Source organism: Tursiops truncatus, chromosome 3 (genome assembly GCF_011762595.2).
Source record: "Tursiops truncatus isolate mTurTru1 chromosome 3, mTurTru1.mat.Y, whole genome shotgun sequence".
In the NCBI taxonomy this organism is placed as follows: Eukaryota; Metazoa; Chordata; class Mammalia; order Artiodactyla; family Delphinidae; genus Tursiops; species Tursiops truncatus.
In genome coordinates this window covers 75,764,017-75,785,386 of record NC_047036.1, presented here as the reverse complement: position 1 = coordinate 75,785,386, position 21,370 = coordinate 75,764,017, and the positions used below count along the sequence as shown (strand labels likewise).

Genomic DNA, 21,370 nt, shown 5'->3' with positions numbered 1-21,370 from the left:
AAGTAGCTTCTTGCATAAGGAACTCTACTGTATTAATCATCCAAATTTTCAAACCACTTACATGGGTTAAATAACGTAGCTCGAGTGATAATATCCATTAATATAAAATAGTAATATATAAAAAATTTACGAAAATGTCCTCTGTTACTAGAAATAATAATGAATTAGTCTGATGCAGAACACATATTAACACACATACAATAAAGCCACATGGGAATTATAAGGCATATAACCAAAACTAGGCAGAAACACTGCTATCACTAATTCTAGGGAATGACAAAGACCTTAAGCAAATTTCCTTTAGAAAGTAACAGGTCCTTTCAGAAACACTAGACTAGTGAAATTCAACATATCTGTGAATACCACCTTGATATTCTACTGGAAAAGGCAATCTAATTGTTTTTAGAGTTCTTGAAAGCTATTTTTAGCAGAGGAATACAAGTGTTTTAACTGTATACATTTTGCCTACTATTATACTTGTATTTTATTTATGTATTTAAGAGTTTGAAAAACAATTTAGTAGGTATTTCAAGAAATGCTGCCATTTCAAGAAATGCTCAGGTAAGTCTGAGTAGCCTTAAAAACCTAAAATCTTGCCCATCTGGCTATTTTAAAATGCTGACATACAGAAACTACTGTTAAGTAATAAGAACACACAGAAAGCAACAAAAAAATTACCTACCACTCAAAAAGTCTTATTTAAAAATTGTCTTAAATTTTATTTTTCTACTTCCTGAGAACTAAATATGTTATACAGAACTATAAGGAAAAAAAAAATCTACTACACTATGTTCCTCATTTAGATCAAGTTAGTAACAGCTATTTCACAATCTGAATGTTTATTATTAACAAGGTGCCATTTTAACATATTTTGGTTTGATGCATAAATTACTAAATAACTTGGACTTATTTGAGTCGTGTATAATGCAAAGTTTTCACCTTAAATCATACTGTCTTTATGATGGAGTAATTATAGCCACTTTACATATTTAACAGCATTTTTTGTGAAAGCAAGAGTCCTCAGTAAAATGAAAACAGGACCAATGGTGCTTAATGGTAGAAATCAGGAAAGCCTTTTTAACAGCAACTTCTTTCCTTTGAAAAACAAGTAAAATGAAACTGATATTAAACAAGCAAAGTGGAAAGGCCAGTAAGAAATACAAGTGAAAAAGCTGGTCTTCCTGATTCAAACAGTGTGAAAATATGAGTGTTAAAAAAACTTAGAATACATAACATTAACAAGTTTATCAGAAAAACTGGGCTATTAGCTAAACTTCCACAGAATTGTGAATCCCAGTGATGGTACACAATAACTAGCACAGCTTTTTTAAAGAACAAATTCCATTAACCTAATCTAATACAGTCCTATAATAAAATGATCTACTTGAAGTAACAGAATTTACAATACATTTATCAATGCTTTTTAATACCACATCACATGACAAACTAATAACCACAGATCTAATTCATAGTTACATGGGAAAATAGTTCTATGTCTATATAACAGAATAGACATAGACAAATATAGATAAAGATAGATTTATACTTATAAAATTAGTGGTTTAATGGCTCTTCCTATGACCCTGCAGGAGTAAGAAAACAATAAACAATAGCCTGATATACCAGTGAACCCAAAGAAAGTACTATATAACATTGGTGCAATACCTATCAATGACTCAGACAACTCAAAGTCAAGTTTTGTGCTGGTAATAGGTTCTGGGATATGGAAGATGAAAAGCTAACTGCTAGAAGTCTTGCAGCTCAAGAAATAAAGTAAATAAACTGCAATATAATTGTATGAGTAGTATTTCTAGAAATTGGATATTTTTCTAGAAAATATAGGAGGTGATCCTTGAAGTATTCACACAGAAGATACTATCCTAACACAATTGGAAAAGAAAACAAACAAAAACATTTATTTTTAACAGACATTTTATCTTTACTGTCAAAAAGTTAAAAAATACACGAGATTCTTAGTTACAAGGAAATGCTCTCATAATAATTTTTAAAAATTTTGTAGTAAATTAAAAAACAATCTACTTACCCTGAATCATATAATACACACAACTAAGGAGATAATGATTGTGAACAGAGCTGGCATTTATGTAGAACAAGCAACTGTCTCTGTGGTGTGGACTTTCCCAAAATATCTCCCACATGGGCCTATCCCTGATGCCTGAGATTCTTCTGCAGTTGGTGCCAGTTAGAAATGCAAATAAACCTATAGCAGTCATCATCATAATTAAGAACATTTTATTACATACTAGCTTTTAGGTCTATGAATTCTTTATAATATGATACGTAGCTAGAACACCTTTCAGGAATATAACACATAGCTAAAATATGTTAAGAGAACTCAGAGAAACAGAGGCAGTAATAGAGATATGAATAGAAAGGTCTGGTATGGAAAAGAGGATGAAAGAGCAGGGTGTAACAGTTGGGTGAAAGGGAAAGTGCTGCAAAAGAGGTGCGAGATGCTTATAGAGGTCTGGGACAGAAAAATAAGGATAAACCTTTCCTACTTCGCATTATAATTTCTTTTATGATCAGACACAGGTTATTATAGAACTTTGAGAATATAATGCATCTTATAAATTGTATGCTGCTAACTAAGATAAATAAGGGATTTATTTTAAAAAGTTTTATTTATATATATGCATTTAAGAACTAAAAACTTCCCCCAAAATAACTTTTACCAATTTGTGCTTTAATTTTAATTAACACAGGATATAAAATTTGAAAAATACTACAAAGTATATAGAAAGATTAAAATTGCTAATTCCTTTACTCTGTAATACCATCGTTAACATTTGGGAATGGGGGAGGGGTCTGTCTTGAAGGTTTTATGTTTGTGTGTGAAAAAATATTAAAAAACAAAATTTAGATTATATAGTTCTGTATCTTAATTTTTATGTAAAATCACATCATGGTCTTTTTCCACACTACTGAGTACCTCATGGTTTTTAAGGCAACAGGTTGAAAACTAGTGGTTTCTTAATGTTTGTTACTCTAGCGAACTATTCTGATTTTAAACCTACTTCTACTTTGATTTTAAACCTACTAAGGAAAATCATTAAAACTTCCCGCTTCTGGAAAGGACATACCAATCCTTAAATTCAATCAATATTGCTGCTTTGAATTTAAGAGTTTAAAAGATTTTTATGATTTCTCTTATCTAAAGCATTGAACTGGGAAGTAAATAATGTTAAATGTGTTGGCTCTCTGTTTAACCAATACTACAAAAGGAACACACAAATCACACTACTCATACCGTGTGAGTAAAATCCTGTTTGGCTCTGAATGCTATAACGTCAAGTGGAGTTTAGGAATTCTGCATCCTCTTGGCCTAGGAGCCAAATTAGGCCTTTGGCTTAATATAATTCAGCTGGGCTTTGGAAATTTTTTTTTTAAAGACATAGTATCTGTTTCCTGTCCCATCCTTCAAAGATCAGAGATACGTATGCATGTGTTTTTGTGCGTATATATATATAAATTATTTGACTAAGGTCACCAATGGTGAGACTTCAGGGATTTCTTACTTCAATGGCATTATTTCGGAAAGCAGCAGTCATAATTAGTCTCTTTGATGACTGACTTAGCAGTGGAGGGAGGAAGTGGAGAAGTAGCACCAAAATGAGTATGGTGGGGAAGAAATGAAAGGCTAAGAGGACTTAGAGAGAGGTCCAATCTATCTGGTACTGTACAAGGCACAGGCTGCACTGGAGATGCTAGTTTTAGGGATAAAGGGGCCTTAAGAGAAGCAAGATGAATGAGAGAGATGTTTAGGGATAAAAAAAAGAAAGGACAGAACATGTTGGTTAGCCATGGGGGATGAAAGTCAAACCTGCTTTAGTATCCTAGGAACTTTGTACTACTTAGTAGTAGCATAAGGTCTGAGATTGACCAAGCAGGATTTTGTGGCCTATATACTGCGTATATGCTCATTTCCTTCTTGAAAATGTAAGTGCTATTTGCCGTTCTTATACAGATGAGAACAATGGGGGATCTGAGAGATTAAGAAACTAGCTCAAGGGTACAAAGTTAGTAAATGGTGAAACCAAGATTCAAAATCTAAGTCTGTTTCTGCACAAACGGTATGTCCTTTCTACAATACACTTTGACTTTAATTTCAGAATTTAGTTGAATACTTTTAACCAAATTTTAATTTTACAAACAATCTACTTTCAAATAATAAAAGAGAAACATACATCATATGAAAAGGAATCTGTGAGGGTGGGGTGACATTTAGATAGCAATATTACTGAAAATATTTAAGCATAATTACAAATTAATTTCAGAAAAATAACACTGTCTAAAATTTCAAAGCATTTCTAGGAACAATCTAAAGAGGGCTGTTTTTTCTTATGAAAAAGTTTATTATTTTCCTCTCAAAGTGGATTTGGTATTAATGACTCAGACTAATTCATATGGGCTTTTCTTCTTCTCCATCAATAATAACAAAACAGTTTTTTATTTCAAAGTAATTCTGATATCAAGAAAGTAAGAACTATGTGAATTTAAAAGTTTCAGGGATATTTTACTTTTAAGCAGTAAGATGTCTTTAGAAAGAAATAGAATATTACTTTTAATTGACTCTCCTTAAATTTGCTAATAGGAAATAGGTGAAATAAAATGTACTATGTACTATTTTAGTTATTATTTTTGAGAAAGAGGGTGCTTCACTTTGTTTTTTCAGAGCCTATATGGAATTATTGATTTTATTTTTTAAATGTTTTGCTTAAACAGTGAAAAGATTATCTCAGAGGGAAATACTGTCTAGATAATAAAGTTATACTATTGGTTTTCTTAAAAACAATGTTTTTGGACATTAGTGTAAATTGTGGATACCTATTATGAAATCTTAAGCATTTTGAATTTTATGAAAAAACCCACCTTTGACCACTTTTTCAAAGACTGTTTAACATGACTTATGCTTTCTGCTTTAGGGAAGAAAATATTAAATCATATAATCGAACATAAGTCAATAAGGTAAAAGAAAATCTGTACTTAGAAAACAGATCTAATAGGAGCACATTTGCATTACTGAAGCCTAATTGTCTTCACAATAAAAATTTATACATTCAAGTATTTAAACATTCTAGTACATTTAACTTAACACTCTGAGTTAACTTAGACATAATCAAATTAACTCCCTTATAAAAATCCACCTAAACACCAATACTGGTTAGTCAAACTTGCCTAAAATGGGAACATCTTGCACATCAATAGGTACTTCTGAGAAATGAGGCATAAGGTAATAACACAAACCCAAAAGTTTACAAGGCGCAGTCTGTCACACGTACACTGGAAATTCGGTTTAAATGTTCATTCCTAATGCCTCGACGGAAATTTTTTTTTGGTATAGGATATTCATCAGTCAAAAATAGCTTGACGCTTCCAAAATCAAGCTCCGTCCAAGTTCTGGGTCAAATCCTGATATAGAGTACTCAAAGCAGATCACGTTTTTGTCAATATTCAATCAGAGGTTTTGGGAGCAGAAGAAATCTCAGGATAACCACTTTGTCTTATTCCCTGCCTTCCAACAGCTAATATCATAATCCCCAGGAACACAGCACCCCTCCCCACTCCCGCTCCCTTTAGGGAAACGTGTGTGTGTGTGTGTGTGTGTGTGTGTGTGTGCGCGCGCGCGCGCGTGTTTCAAGGCCTACAGTAGCTGCAGAGATGTTCATTACCATTTGGATATGTTTAGAATTCTACTAGGGAGAAATGAATGATAGCATTTTCCTCTTCACAGGAAGGTGGGCCTGGGGGATTCCCACCACCTGCACTGACGCTAAGTTATGGAAAGCAGCCAAGAATCTGGGACTCAGGGAGAGGCGTCCCAGTCGGTTCTATGGAAACGAGAGACGCGAGTGGCCTAGCGCCTTCCTGGCAGGAGACCGAGCTGCGGAGCTGCGCAAACAGGAGGCGAGGGAAGCGGCTCAGCCCTGCACTGCAGAGGCGCTAGGGGCCGTCCCCGCCGCGGCACGGGCGGAGCGCGGCGGGGTCTGCGGCTGCAGCCCATCGACGCGCGCGCCGAGCGCGGCGGGTCGGGCGAGTGCGAACCAACGACGGCTGCGGAAAGCGTCAGAGGTAAGCACCGCCACCGCTCTACCCGGCCCCTTCCCAGCCTCATAGCTGGGAGCTGCAGAAACTTCGGGGGCACGGAGGACACAGGGTACACTGTGTCTTCCGAGCTGAGGCCCTTTACCTTCCTGGTTGGAGTTTCTGGGCTGCTTCCTTCGCGCGGCGCCGGTGACAGGCAAGAAGACTGCCGCAGCACTTGCTACTTCACTAATCCGGGCTCTGGGAAATAATTTCCCGCCGCGCGCTCCGCGGCCCCGGAAGCTATTGTGCCATTTCCGGGTGGTTGTCAGTGACGCTTTCGAGCCGTCGTCAGGGTCGTCTGAGCGGGTTCAGGGCTTCCTTATGGCTGGCGCGCTAGGCTCCTGATAGTTCTGCGCTGAAGGTGGGAGACTGGTGAGTGATTTTTCTGGGTTGCCTCCTGGGCCTGGTATTTCCGTCCGCCCGAGGCTCCGTGTAGCATCTTATCCGGACCGAGTAATTAGCGGGAAAGGGTTGAACCAGAACCAGGAGTCCCCATCCAGCCCCGTGGCGCTTGACCCTGTGTGCTGCGGGAAAAGGCCTTGAGATTCCGACTTACGGTCTTCTCCACTCGCAGTATCTATCTCCAACTTGGAGCTCTACCTCGGGTCCCCAAGTGCCCCTGCGCAAGGCCAAAGACACCTCTACCGCGACTCGGTTTAGTACAGTCTCTCTACCAATGATCAAGGAGTGTCCACACTCTCCCATTGGCAGGGTTTAGTCACCCTCGATTTTCGAGAGCTGCTTTACCATCCTTTTCCTGAGCACTGTTTCCATTATCCTGGGGTGCAATGCCTGGGAGACAGGCAGTCGGCTGAAGTGCGCACCTTTTATATTTTGGAAGTGGGATGAGGGGGGTCGTTCCTGATTTAGAACTCAAGGATACCGCCGCCGTTTGAATTGGGTGAGAATGGTCTTTGTTTTCCTGGCTGCTATGAGCTAATGAGATAGGAGAGCAAGCTTAAAATTTCACGCATGGGTTTTAGATACACATGTTACCTTTTGGAAAGGAGTGGTCAGGAATAGATGTGCTTTCAGAAAGGAGTGCCTCTGCACTGTTCCAGGCTTCCTCGATAATGAAAGATTCAGGAGAATTTTAGATGAAGGTCTGAGTTAGAATAGCTTTAAAGAGAAATTGCTTATGATGAAGAGGTAATGTGAGGGAAGGTGCTCATTCCGTTGAAGATTTTAAAAATGTGATGTAGAGAACCTCTTTTTGGTGAATTCTCTTTCTTGAGTAATGCAGTTTTTCAGGTAAGTTTTCACTCACCACCTTATATTTAAATAATCACCTGTTCCATAAGAGGCAGCTGCTTGATTTTTTTTTTTCCCCCTTCAAAACAGCCAGTTCCACAAAGAGTTCTAGGGATAACTCTACCATAAAGAAAAATGCATTATTCAATTCAAGGACCTTAATGCATCAAGCAAATGCCTTGTTACCTTTTGAGAGTAACAAACACACTAATCTCCTTGTTGATTAACAATTCAAACTTTTATAATCTCATTTGGTCCCAATTTTGCCATTCTTATTAAATCTTGTAGTTTTTCCTTATTTCCCCAGTTGCAAGGATTATAAATATTGATAATTTAAGGGAGGTTATATGTTTCTATATAGCAACTAGTTTTTAGATAAGCAGTGTTGTTTTGTTTTGTTTTTAAATCAATGCTCTTGACTCGTGATCTCTTTTTAAATTAATATAGCCAACCACGAATACTAACCACAAAGAGCTACTGTCTGCCAGCTATTATCTTATTTAAACTTACTATAGTTCTACAAGAAAAATCGTATTATCCCTATTTTGCAAACATTTTATACCGAGACTCAGATGTTCTTACAAATTACACAATTAAATGGTAATTGAGATTTGAACCCAGTCTACCTGACTCCAAACTTGGGCTCTTTTTACTGTGCTCTATACTTCCTTTCATAAATAACAAAATCATTCTTTTCACTCTCAGGTAAAATTGGATAGTATATCACATTCCAAAATCAAATGGATAGCAAAACTTGAGTATAAAGAGATTTAAGGAATTTGTTAAGGAATTAATTCCTTAATGTGTTAAGGATTAAGGAATGTGTTAGGGATTTAAGGAATCACCATAAGGTAATTTTGACATATGAATAATCCAAATTATTTTCTGTATTGATCCTTAGCCAGTTTTATCATCCTAACTCAAACAAATACAAGCAATCTAGAGACCATCAGTATATTAGTGACTCCAAAACCCGAGTATCAGCTATCTCTTTAGGCAGCTTCTATTTGTGTGTATGTAAAAAGAGAGAAAATGAGTGAATGAGCACAGATTCATAAAATTGAACTTTGTGATGCCCTGTAAGGAATTACTATGTACTGGCTGTTAGCAAAACTGTTCTATTCCAGTCTTGTAACCCTCAGACAGATGGTGATTAACATATTTCAGGAGAATATGCTTAACTAAACCTACCCCTTGCAATATTCTATTTTATGTAAAGAAATAGAATAGCTTAATTATCAAGGAATTTACTAAAATCTAGTTGAAATGACCAGCACTAGAAATGACATAGAACTTAATTCTAAAGAATATCTTGTTTTACAAAAAGGCACAAGTATATATGTATAGCTCATTTCAAATACTAATATCCATTACATTGTATTGACTTCTGTGAAAGATATTTGGTTTTGCATGTCCCACAGGTAGATCTCAGTGATATTTTTGTTTTCAATCAAACTTCAGTGCTTATCAAGGTTGAAATTAGATCTGTTTTGTTGATCTCATACTCAGCATCTAGCACTGCGCCTGGCATGTGGTAGGGGCTCAATAGATATTTATTGAATGAACAATTCCTTTTAAAAGTGTTATTTATCCACAGAGAAATATTTGTACATTTTTTTTTAAAGGGACTTACCACATAAATGCACACTTCTTTATCTTTACTCACTTTGACCCTGAAATGTATTGTCCACTCCACAACTCATCCATAAAAGGCAATGTGGTGTCCTGCAAAGAAGAGCAGGCAGTGAGACAGGAGATAAGAGAATACCTAATATTTGTTATTGCTTACTCTCTGCTGTGCAATGTTACGTTTAATCCTCACAGCACTATGGGGTAAGTATCATCCTTCTTTTAGGGATGAGAAGACAAAAGATAAGCTTTGTAAAGTTTCCGGGGCTACACACAGTCACTAAGTACCAGAGCTGTGATTTGAACCAAGGCTGACTCCAAAGGCCACAGTGTTAACCACTTTCCTATACTGCCTCCAACTGGATTTTAATCCTGCTCATCTACTGACTGGGTATATACACAGGGAAATTTATTTCTCTGAGGATCATATTTCTTATCTGTAACATAAGAGTTGGATTAAATGATCTATAAAGTCCCTTCTGGCTCAAAAATCCTCTGACTTTAGTTGGGTCCCAAGCATTATCTGAATGAAGCAGTTCTAATGTGCTAGAAAATCTTTATGAGTGGAGCTTTACATGTATTTATTGGTGTCTTCCACATTGATAGATGTACAATTATGTTTTTGTAATGCAAAGAATAAGACCAGAGTTAAAAAATCTTAGCCATGTTTTTGCCAGTTTTTGACCCTGATAAGTCTCTGATTCTTTGTGAGCTTATGTTTTCATACGTAAAATGGATACAGAAGAGTGCTGTGAGGGTTAAGTGAGATAGCTTCAAATACCCTGACACATAGTTGGCATTAAATAAATATTGACTCTTCCCCCCCATCTCCCATCTTTTGAGGATAAAAGAAGATTGGTGAATGTAAACATATTTTATAGGTTAGCCAAAGATAAAGAATCTTCACTTATAATCTACTAAGAAAGATCAAGTTATATACACAAATAGTTATTGTATGACCGACAATTGACGTAGAATCATTTAACAACAAAACGATGGGAACACAGAGAAAAGAAATTTTGCTTCCAATAGGACAGATGAAGCAAGATTTTATGAAGAAGGTAATGCTAAGTTTCGGCGTTGAAGGATGGTGAGGATTTTGGTAGGGGGGGAAGAGGGAAGAATGTTCCACTGGAGGATGCAAAGGTATCGGAAAAGATTAGTGAATACATATTAGATACGTGGGATGGGTGAAGGCTAATGATAAAAGGTAAAAACGCTGAGTTCAGGGCAAGCTATGGGTAACTGGTCATCTTAAAGATGTTAGGCCTTGGGGCTTCCCTAGTGGCGCAGTGGTTGAGAGTCCGCCTGCTGATGCAGGGGACATGGGTTCGTGCTCCGGTCCGGGAAGATCCCACATGCCGCGGAGCGGCTAGGCCTGTGAGCCATGGCCGCTGAGCCTGCGCGTCCGGAGCCTGTGCTCCGCAACGGGAGAGGCCACGACAGTGAGAGGCCCGCGTACCGCAAAGGAAAAGAAAAAAAAAAAAAAAGATGTTAGGCCTTCCACAAGGAGCCATGATTTTTCTGTATAACTAGGATCAGGTGGAGGATTGGGTAGGCATTTGATTACTTTGTTACGGAAATAATACGCATTTATTACAAAAAGAAGAAAAATGCACCTAATCCCACTCCAGACCCAGCCAAGCACCTACTCACTGAACCCCAACCCCAGGGAAGTCCCCTCCTGGCTTGGGAGTACCCTTCTCCATCCTAGTGAACAGTGAGCTGCGACTTGCTCCTCAGGCTGGGCCAGAGGTAGGAGGGGGCTCTGAGGGGTCACGGGGCCCAGTTTCTGGGCCTCCACCTTAAGAGGACTCACATGGGGACGGGTCCACAGGCACACGGTCCTGTCTACAAGCTCACTGCTCCAACGGGGTGGCTACTGGGCACTGGCACACCGCTGTGATGGCAGCGGGCTTCTGGGAGTAGGGTACGGGTGCTGTCTAGGGCTATGAGGTCTTCCCACCCCTCCTTCCTGTATCCTCCCTGGCTCCTGCCCCTTCCTGATGTCTGTGACGCTGGGCAACCACTTACTCATCTCTGAGCCTCAGTTTCCCCATCTGAAGTCACAGGGTAGACTGGGGGTAGGGGACTCGTGGCTTTCCTCTCCCAGGAGTGGTACCAGGACCACCCCCTACCCCAGGCCCACCATATGACCATGGTGTGGTCATATCTGGATCTGCCTAGATTTCCTGACTTGCCTGTGCCTGGGTCCCCTGAGATCACTCCCTTCTGCTCCATGTCCTCTCACAATGCCTTCTCTACAGAAAAACAAAGCAAACAAGCAAACCAACCATCTCCCTTCCAGGGCTTGGATACTGCTGAGTTGCTGCCCGGTTGCTCCACATCCGGCTCCGCCCAGTACGGCTAAGCTGCGTCATTTTAAAGGCTGGTAAAACACCAGGGTTTGGTCATCAGAAGTGATGAGTCTGCAGACTGCTGACTCATCTCATCAGGTGACTCTGGTGAAGGAAGTTTTTGAAATGTGAACTCAAAGGCTGCAGTTGAGTCAGGAAGCAAAAGCAAAAATCAGCATAATTACATTAAATTATATTAAAAAGTCTCAGAAAGTGGGCAGAGGATACTGCCTTCCAGCCTCAATTGCTGATTTGTTGTTGGAGGCAGGTTTTTGAAACAGTGCTCCAGCTATTTCCCTGTAAATTTTGGTTAAAATACAAATAGGCGGCAGCTCAAGAAATACCCTAAATTGCTAATATTTTATCTATAACGTATCGTACACACACACCCCCATAAAGAGAGAGAGAATGAACATATATAGCTGTTTAAATCACTTGGGGGATTCTTTGCTGAATAAAGTTCTCAGGACAAATTATCTAATACTAAAAAGTAAAAAGGGACACAATTGTCATTTGATTAATTAGGCAAATCAATATAATGTTAAACAGCTGAATTCAGAGACGACCTGAGTGAGCTCAAACTCATGAACTTATGTAATATCTTGAGAAAGTTACTTAAATTATTTGAGCCCCAATTTCATCGGTAAAATGATAATATTAACTTCATGGATCTATTAGGATTAAATGTGATAATGTCTGAAAGCACACAGAGGCATCAGAAAAATTTTATTAGGGATCTGTTTAGTTTTTGTTGTTATTTAATAAAATTTAATTGTTTTAAAATAAGGTCTGCAGCTCCAACCATGAAATTAAACAGACTTGAGTTCAAATCTCATCTCTGTCAGTAGTTGCATCATGCTGAGAAAATTGCTTTTCTACTCTGTTTCCTTATTTATAAAATGGGAATACTAATAATGTCTTCACAGGGCTTTTGTGAAGACTAAATGAAATAATGATGCCTAGAGTCTAATATGGTGACTAGACATGTACTTTGTTTGCTCAAATTCCCAGAGAAGCACATACAACGAAGGGAATAGATGTGCAAGAGATTTATTGGTGATACTCCCTGTGAAGGATAAAGGAGAGGGAGCAAGAGTAGGAGGGAAGTACCTTCAGGCCTCAGTGGAGGTCTGACAACCTGTGCAGGAGAGTCGGAGGGAAGGAAGAAGAGGAGGGGGAAAAGAATCTCAAACCTCTCAAAGAAAGCTTCAACTTGTTCATGGGGAATCCGAGAGCCAAAGTCATCTGTTAGAGGAATCCCATATCACCACAGTACCCAGTATATGTTGGTTATTTGCAAAAATAATTAACAGTTGTCACATACTGTAATTTACAATTGTGTTTAAATTTCAACTCTTGAATTTTACGGCCTATCCCCACCTCCCCTAAGAAAAGTACAGTCCCTGCTGCCAAACACTGACATTAACATTTGAGGCACATGTTCTTAGACTAACAACTTCTTATATTTTACAATACAGCTTTGTTAGCCAGAGAACAGTTGAGGAATCAAAAGATCTGCTCCAAATTACAGTTGAAAAATGTAAACATTACCTAAGCAACTGATTTTTTGACATTAGGTGATTTAAACACAAACTGTCTAAATTTCTAAATTCAGATAGCCAATAAATGTAACAACCTTAAACAGCTGAGTAATGTTAATATCCATAGTGTGAATATTAACCTAAACTTGAATGTTCATTTCCTTTCTTACTAAAGGGAAGCAAAATATATGACCCCAAAATATGCCACTTTGGCGTGTGGAGTGATTTGAGCCAAAGGCAATCAAGATCCAGCAGACTCAAGAGCAACTTTTACCTCTCCCTTAACTACCTAAAAATTTAAACACCGGGCCTGTACCAGGAAGGGAGCTATTACCAGAGAGAACTTTTACCTGAATGACTTATATGTATGGCAGGGCAAATGACTAAGTACCAAACTTCTGCTCTTCTTAGTGTCCTATGAATTACCCTTCTCCCCTTTGAAGCTCCAGGCCGTTATCCCATTCCTCGGCTCAGGATGGCCTATAAACCTCAACTGCCCACCTCGCCCTTGGGTCTCAGTCTTATGGAGCTCCCATATGTATGTAGTTAAATTTGTTTCTTCTGCTAATCTGCCTTATGTTAATTTAATTAATAGATCTGCCAAAAGAACCTAGAAAGGTAAAGGAAAATTTTTACTCCCCTATATTACCAAAGATATCTCTATGGTCAAACAGATCAAGGTATTATATTTTTGTCTGTCTCTACCCATCTACCCCCTCCCTCTTTTGTTGTTTTTAATGAGGAATTGTAGCCATCAATCAGTTCAGTACTCTGCAAATGGCAGGTCATGACCCATCAATTGGTGAATACTAGTCCGCACTTTTGTTTCAGTTATGTATGGCTTTAGGATTTGGGTATTAAATGTGTTTGTTACTGTGAATCAAAGGATTTAAATTTTAAAGCAAGGGATTTAGACTAACTTCCTTATCTTACAGGAGGAAATGAGGACTAAGGAGGTGATTTAATTTGCCCAGATAACTCAGGAAACATGTGACTTGAACCAGAAGCTAGGTCTTAAGAATCGAAATTTAGGGTTATTTGTATCATGGTTCCAGGAAAAGGCTTCTTGTTTACAGTACTTACGGCACATAATTACTTTATTTTCCAGGGAGTTAATATGATAGTCCTTTTCTGTCACTTTCATTATTTCTTTGCTAAGATTTATTGAGAAGAGCTTTTCCCTGACTGTGGCCATTGAGTGTCAGGAAGGATGTACAGCTGCAGTTCTTTTTTAGCCGTCAGCAGCTGTACCACATCACCGGAATTTACTGTTTATTTTCCCTATGCGAAACAGCTAATTTAACAGTTTAAATCTGGAGTTTACCTAATTTAAACTGAGCAGTGATGGGAGTTCTTTCTGAGGGGCATTATACTGGTAAAATCTTAATTTTTACTAATACCAGTGAATATTTTTCTGTACTTCATTGTTATGACATTGTTTATCCATTTTCCTTGCTTTTTAGAGTTTAGCTCACCAAATATTTTCATTTTCAAAATATAAGTTTTGTGTATAATCATGTGATAATTTATTCCTTTATGATTTTTTAAAAAATATATCATTCTTTATTTTTCTAGCAAATATTCATACTGAAGGGGAGCAGAATAGGCTGACCCCAAATCTGCCATTGTGGCATGTGGATTGTTTTGAGCTGAAGGTAATCAAGATTGAACAGACTCAAGAAAAACTTTTACCTCTCCCTTAACTACCTAAAAGTATTTAGATAGGGGGCCTATTCCAGGAAGGGAGCTACTACCAGAGATCACTTTTATCTAAATGACTTATCTGTATGGCAAGGCAAATGCTCTCCTTATCATCCTATGAATTACCCTCCTCCCCTTTGAAGCTCCAGGCCCCATCCCATTCCTTAACTCGGGATGGCATATAAACTTCAACTGCCTGACTTGCCCTTGGGTCTCATTTTTATAGAGTTCCTATACAATGTACAAAATTAAATTTGTTTTTCTGTTGTTACTCTGTCTTCAATTTAATTATTAGACCAGCCAAAGAATCTAAAGGGAAGAAGGGAAAATTTTTCCACCTCTATAGTATCTGCCCTCAGAAGTGCCCTATGAGCAATTTAGCTTCTCTGTGGTCAGTTCAGTCCTCTGCTATTTAGAGATTTGACTGGGAAAGAGTTCGGGAGTGGGGCTGTTCGTAAATAGAGTACTCCTTCTAGGCTCTGTTTCTCTGTTGCCTTATGTACCCTTTTATCATTGAGGCTCTCTGCGTTCATTCTTTTGATTAACTTCACCTAGTCATGATCTTTCTGTGGCTTTCTCATTTATCTGACTCAGCAGTTCTGAAACGTTTGGTTTCAGTAGTCCTTTACACTCTTAAAAATCACTGATGACCTGGGTGGGACTTCCCTGGTAGTACAGTGGTTAGGACTGTGCACTCCCAATGTAGGGGACCAGGTTCAGTCCCTGGTCAGGGAACTACACCCTGCATGCTGCAACTAAAGAGTCCACATTGCCACAACGAAGATCCTGAGTGCCACAAGTAAGACCCAGTGCAGCCAAATAAATAAATAATAAAAAGAAAAATTACTGATGACCTTGAAGAGTTTCTATGTATGTAATTATATCTATTAATATTTATTATATTATAAATTAATATTGAGTATTTTAAGAAATAATTCAGTAATAAAGCAATTACATGTTAACATAAATAGCATTAAAAATAACTATTTTTCAAAACAAAAATTATAGTGGAAGTGTGGCAGTCTGTTCAGTATCTGGCTTAATAGAATAGTACTGAATTCTCAGATCAGCTTCTGCATTCATTTCTTCTGATTTTTTGTTTTGGTTGAAGTAAGTGAACAAAATCTAACCTAATACAGACCTATAGTTGGAAAAGAAAGGAGTATTTAGGGCTTCCCTAGTGGCACAGTGGTCAAAAATCTGCCTGCCAAAGCAGGGGACACGGGTTCGAGCCCTGGTCTGGGAAGATCCCACATGCTGCAGAGCAACTAAGCCCATGTACAACAACTACTGAGCCTGTGCTCTAGAGCCCACAAGCCACAACTACTGAGCCTGCGTGCCACAACTACTGAAGCCCACATGCATAGAGCCCATGCTCTGCAACAAGAGAAGCCACCGCAATGAAAAGCCCGCGGACCTCAACGAAGAGTAGCCCCTGCTCACCGCAACTAGAGAAAGCCCGCACACAGCAATGAAGACCCAACACAGCCAAAAATAAATAAATAAAAAATAAGTTAAAAAAAAAAGGAAGCAGTATTTAATGGCCTTCTGAGATAATTGTGAATATTTTTCTTTGCTCTTATACCAAAACTTAACAAGTGGTAGTTTCTTAAGTTTAACTGCAACGTGGAATCCGCAATCACATCAATGAACTTTTGTATTTTTCCTTTAAAGTCCCTTGGTCTATCTTTCACTTTTTTTTTTTTAACATCTTTATTGGAGTATAATTGCTTTACAATGGTGTGTCAGTTTCTGCTTTATAACAAAGTGAATCAGTTATACATATACATATATCTCCATATATCTTCCCTCTTGCGTCTCCCTCCCTCCCACCCTCCCTATCCCACCCCGCTAGGTAGTCATAAATCACCGAGCTGATTGATCTCCCTGTGCTATGAGGCTGCTTCCCACTAGCTATCTATTTTACATTTCGTAGTGTCCATGCCACTATATATGTCCATACCACTCTCTCACTTTGTCCCAGCTTACCCTTCCCCCTCCCTGTGTCCTCAATTCCATTCTGTAGTAGGTCTGTGTCTTTATTCCCCTCTTGCCCCTAGGTTCTTCATGACCATTTTTTTCTTTTCTTTTCTTTTTTAGATTCCGTATATATGTGTTAGCATACGGTATTTGTTTTTATCCTTCTGACTTACTTCACTCTGTATGACAGACTCTAGGTCCATCCACCTCAATACAAATAACTCAATTTTGTTCCTTTTCATGGCTGAGTAATATTCCATTGTATATATGTGCCACATCTTCTTTATCCATTCATCTGTCGATGGACACTTAGGTTGCTTCCATGTCCTGGCTATTGTAAATAGAGCTTTAATGAACATTTTGGTACATGACTCTTTTTGAATTATGGTTTTCTCAGGGTATATGCCCAGTAGTGGGATTGCTGGGTCATATGGTAGTTCTATTTTTCCTTTTTTAAAGGAACCTCCAAAATGTTCTCCATAGTGGCTGTATCAATTTACATTCCCACCAACGGGGCAAGAGGATTCCCTTTTCTCCACACCGTCTCCAGCATTTATTATTTGTAGGTATTTTGATGATGGCCATTCTGACCGCTGTGAGATGATATCTTATTGTAGTTTTGATTTCCATTTCTAATGATTAATGATGTTGAGCATTCTTTCATGTGTTTGTTGGCAATCTGCATATCTTCTTTGGAGAAATGTCTATTTAGGTCTTCTGCCCATTTTTGGATTGGGTTGTTTGGTTTTTTTTGATATTGAACTGCATGAGCTGCTTGTAAATTTTGGAGATTAATCCTTTGTCAGTTGCTTCATTTGCAAATATTTTCTGCCATTCTGAGGGTTGTCTTTTGGTCTTGTTTATGGTTTCCTTTGCTGTGCAAAAGCTTTGAAGTTTCATTAGGTCCCATTTGTTTATTTTTGTTTTTATTTCCATTTCTCTAGGAAGTGGGTCAAAAAGGATCTTGCTGTGATTTATGTCATAGAGTGTTCTGCCTATGTTTTCCTCTAAGAGTTTGATAGTGTCTGGCCTTACATTTAGGTCTTGAATCCATTTTATGGTTATGTTTGTCTATGGTGTTAGAGAATGTCCTAATTTCATTCTTTTACATGTAGCTGTCCAGTTTTCCCAGAACCACTTATTGAAGAGGCTGTCTTTTCTCCATTGTATATTCTTGCCTCCTTTATCAAAGATAAGGTGACCATATGTGTGTGGGTTTATCTCTAGGCTTTCTATCCTGTTCCATTGATCTATATTTCTGTTTTTGTGCCAGTACATTAGTGTCTTGATTACTGTAGCTTAGTAGTATAGTCTGAAGTCAGGGAGTCTGATTCCTCCAGCTCCTTTATTTTCCCTCAAGACTGCTTTGGCTATTTGGGGTCTTTTGTGTTTCCATACAAATTGGGAAATTATCTCTTCTACTTCTGTGAAAAATGCCAGTGGTAGTTTGATAGAGATTGCATTGAATCTGTAGATTGCTTTGAGTAGTATAGTGATTTTCACAATGTTGATTCTTCCAATCCAAGAACATTGTATATCTCTCCATCTATTTGTATCATCTTTAATTTATTTAATCAGTGTCTTATAACTTTCTGCATACAGGTCTTTTGTCTCCTTAGGTAGGTTTGTTCCTAGGTATTTTATTCTTTTTGTTGCAGTGGTAAATGGGAGACTTTTCTTAATTTCACTTTCAGATTTTTCATCGTTAGTGTATAGGAATGCAAGAGATTTCTGTGCATTAATTTTGTATCCTGCTACTTTACCAAATTCATTGATTAGCTCTAGTAGTTTTCTGGTAGCTTCTTTAGGATTCTCTATGTATAGTATCATGTCATCTGCAAACAGTGACAGCTTTACTTCTTTTCTGATTTGGATTCCTTTTATTTCTTTTTCTTCTCTGATTGCTGTGGCTAAAACTTCTAAAACTATGTTGAATAATAGTGGTGAGAGTGGACAACCTTGTCTTGTTCCCCATCTTAGAGGAAATGGTTTCAGTTTTTTACCATTGAGAATGATGTTGGCTGTGGGTTTGTCATATATGGCCTTTGTCATGTTTAGGTAAGATCCCTCTATGCCTACTTTCTGGGGGGGGGGGGTTATCATAAACAGGTGTTGAATTTTCTCAGAAGCTTTCTCTGCACCTATTGAGATGATCATATGGTTTTTCTCCTTCAATTTGTTAATATGGTGTATCACATTGATTGATTTGCATATATTGAAGAATCCTTGCATTCCTGGGATAAACCCCACTTGATCATGGTGTATGATCCTTTTAATGTGCTGTTGGATTCTGTTTGCTAGTGTTTTGTTGAGGATTTTTACGTCTATGTTCATCAGTGATATTGGCCTATAGTTTTCTTTCTTTGTGACATCTTTGTCTGGTTTTGGTATCAGGGTGATGGTGGCCTCGTGGAATGAGTTTGGGAGTGCTCCCCTCTCTGCTATATTTTGGAAGAGTTTGAGAAGGATGGGTGTTAGCTCTTCTCTAAATGTTTGATAGAATTCGCCTGTGAAGCCATCTGGTCCTGGGCTTTTGTTTGTTGGAAGATTTTTAATAACAGTGTCAATTTCAGTGCTTGTGATTGGTCTGTTCATATTTTCTTTTTCTTCCTGGTTCAGTCTTGGGAGGTTGTGCATTTCTAAGAATTTGTCCATTTCTTCCAGGTTGTCCATTTTATTGGCATGTAGTTGCTTGTAGTAATCTCTCTTGATTCTTTGTATTTCTGCAGTGTCCGTTGTTACTTCTTTTTCATTTCTAATTCTACTGATTTGATTCTTCTCCCTTTTTTTCTTTATGAGTCTGGCTAATGTTTTACCACTTTTGTTTATCTTCTCAAAGAACCAGCTTTTAGTTTTATTGATCTTTGCTAATGTTTCCTTCATTTCTTTTTCATTTATTTCTTATCTGATCTTTAAGATTTCTTTCCTTCTGCTAACTTTGGGGTTTTTTTTTTTTTATTATTCTTTCTCTAATTGGTTTAGGTGTAAGGTTAGGTTGTTTATTTGAGACATTTCTTGTTTCTGAAGGTAGAATTGTATTGCTATAAACTTCCCTCTTAGAACTGCTTTTGCTGCATCCCATAGGTTTTGGGTCATTGTGTTTTCATTGTCATTTGTCTCTAGGTATTTCTTGATTTCCTCTTTGATTTCTTCAATGATCTCTTGGTTATTAAGTAGTGTATTGTTTAGCCTCCATGTGATTGTATTTTTTACAGATTTTTTCCTGTAATTGATATGTAGTCTCATAGCATTGTGATCAGAAAAGATATTTGATATGGTTTCAATTTTCTTAAATTTACCAAGGCTTGATTTGTGACAGAAGATATGATCCATCCTGGAGAATGTTCCGTGAGCACTTGAGAAGAAAGTGTATTCTGTTGTTTTTTGATGGAATGTCCTATAAATATCAATTAAGTCCATCTTGTTTAATGTATCATTTAAAGCTTGTGTTTCCTTATTTATTTTCATTTTGGATGATCTGTCCATTGGTGAAAGTGGGGTGTTAAAGTCCCCTACTAAGATTGTGTTACTGTTGTTTCTGCCTTTTATGGCTGTTAGTTAGTATTTGCCTTCTGTATTGAGATGCTCCTATGTTGGGTTCAAAAATATATACAATTGTTACATCTTCTTCTGGGATTGATCCCCTGATCATTATGTAGTGTCCTTCTTTGTCTCTTGTAATACTCTTTGTTTTAAAGTCTATTTTGTCTGATATGAGAATTGCTACTCCAGCTTTCTTTTGATTTCCATTTGCATGGAATATCTTTTTCCATCCCCTCACTTTCAGTCCGTATGTGTCCCTAGGTCTGAAGTGGGTCTCTTGTAAACAGCATATATACGGGTCTTGTTTTTGTATCTGTTCAGCCAGTTTATGTCTTTTAGTTGGAGCTTTTAAACCATTTACATTTAAGGTAATTATAGATATGTATGTTTCTGTAACCATTTTCTTAATTGTTTTGAGTTTATTATTGTAGGTCTTTTCCTTCTCCTGTGTTTCCTGCCTAGAGAAGTTCCTTTAGCATTTGTTGTAAAGATGATTTGGTGGTGCTGAATTCTCTTAGCTTTTGCTTGTCTGTGAAGCTTTTAATTTCTCTGTCGAATCTGAATGAGATCCTTGCTGGGTAGAGTAATCTTGGTTGTAGGTTTTTCTCCTTCATCACTTTAAATATGTCCTGCCACTTCCTTCTGACTTGCAGTTTCTGCTGAAAGATCAGCTGTTAACTTTATGGGGATTCCCTTGTGTGTTATTTGTTGTTTTTCCCTTGCTGCTGTTAATATTTTTTCTTTGTAGTTAATTTTTGGTAGTTTGATTAATATGTGTCTTGTCGTGTTTCTCCTTGGATTTATCCTGTATGGGACTCTCTGAGCTTCCTGAACTTGATTAACTATTTCCTTTCCCATATTAAGGAAGTTTTCAACTATAATCTCTTCAAATATTTTCTCAGTCCCTTTCTCTCTCTTCTTCTTCTTCTGGGACCCCTATAATTCGAATGTTGGTGCATTTAATGTTGTCCCAGAGGTCTCTGATACTGTCCTCAATTCTTTTCATCCTTTTTTCTTTATTCTGCTCTGTGGCGGTTATTTCCACTATTTTATCTTCCAGGTCACTTATCCGTTCTTCTTCCTTAGTTATTCTGCTATTGATTTCTTCTAGAGAATTTTTAATTTCATTTATTGTGTTGTTCATCACTGTTTGCTCTTTAGTTCTTCTAGGTCCTTGTTAAACGTTTCTTATATTTTCTCCATTCTCTTTCCAAGATTTTGGATCATCTCTACTATCATTTTTGCGAGTTGTTTTTCAGA

General features: G+C 37.7%; 2 protein-coding genes across 10 annotated transcripts in view; one reads left to right on the top strand and one right to left on the bottom strand.

Annotated features, from left to right (window-relative positions):
* SLF1 (SMC5-SMC6 complex localization factor 1) overlaps positions 1-9,011 on the bottom strand; it is a 69,630-nt gene extending 60,619 nt beyond the window's left edge. For 2 of the 4 annotated variants that reach the window (XM_019929695.3, XM_019929698.3), the window contains exon 1: positions 6,212-6,351. The gene's annotated coding sequence lies outside the window, so the exon portion shown is untranslated. Of the gene's footprint in view, positions 1-939; positions 1,094-6,211; positions 6,352-8,992 lie in introns of those variants that run through there. The other 2 variants (XM_019929697.3, XM_073802297.1) reach the window with 2 other exon arrangements.
* KIAA0825 (KIAA0825 ortholog) overlaps positions 6,377-21,370 on the top strand; it is a 398,660-nt gene continuing 383,666 nt past the window's right edge. For 5 of the 6 annotated variants that reach the window (XR_012330774.1, XM_073802294.1, XM_073802293.1 and 2 more), the window contains exon 1: positions 6,377-6,480. The gene's annotated coding sequence lies outside the window, so the exon portion shown is untranslated. The remainder of the gene's footprint in view (positions 6,481-21,370) is intronic. The other variant, XM_019929688.3, reaches the window with a different exon arrangement.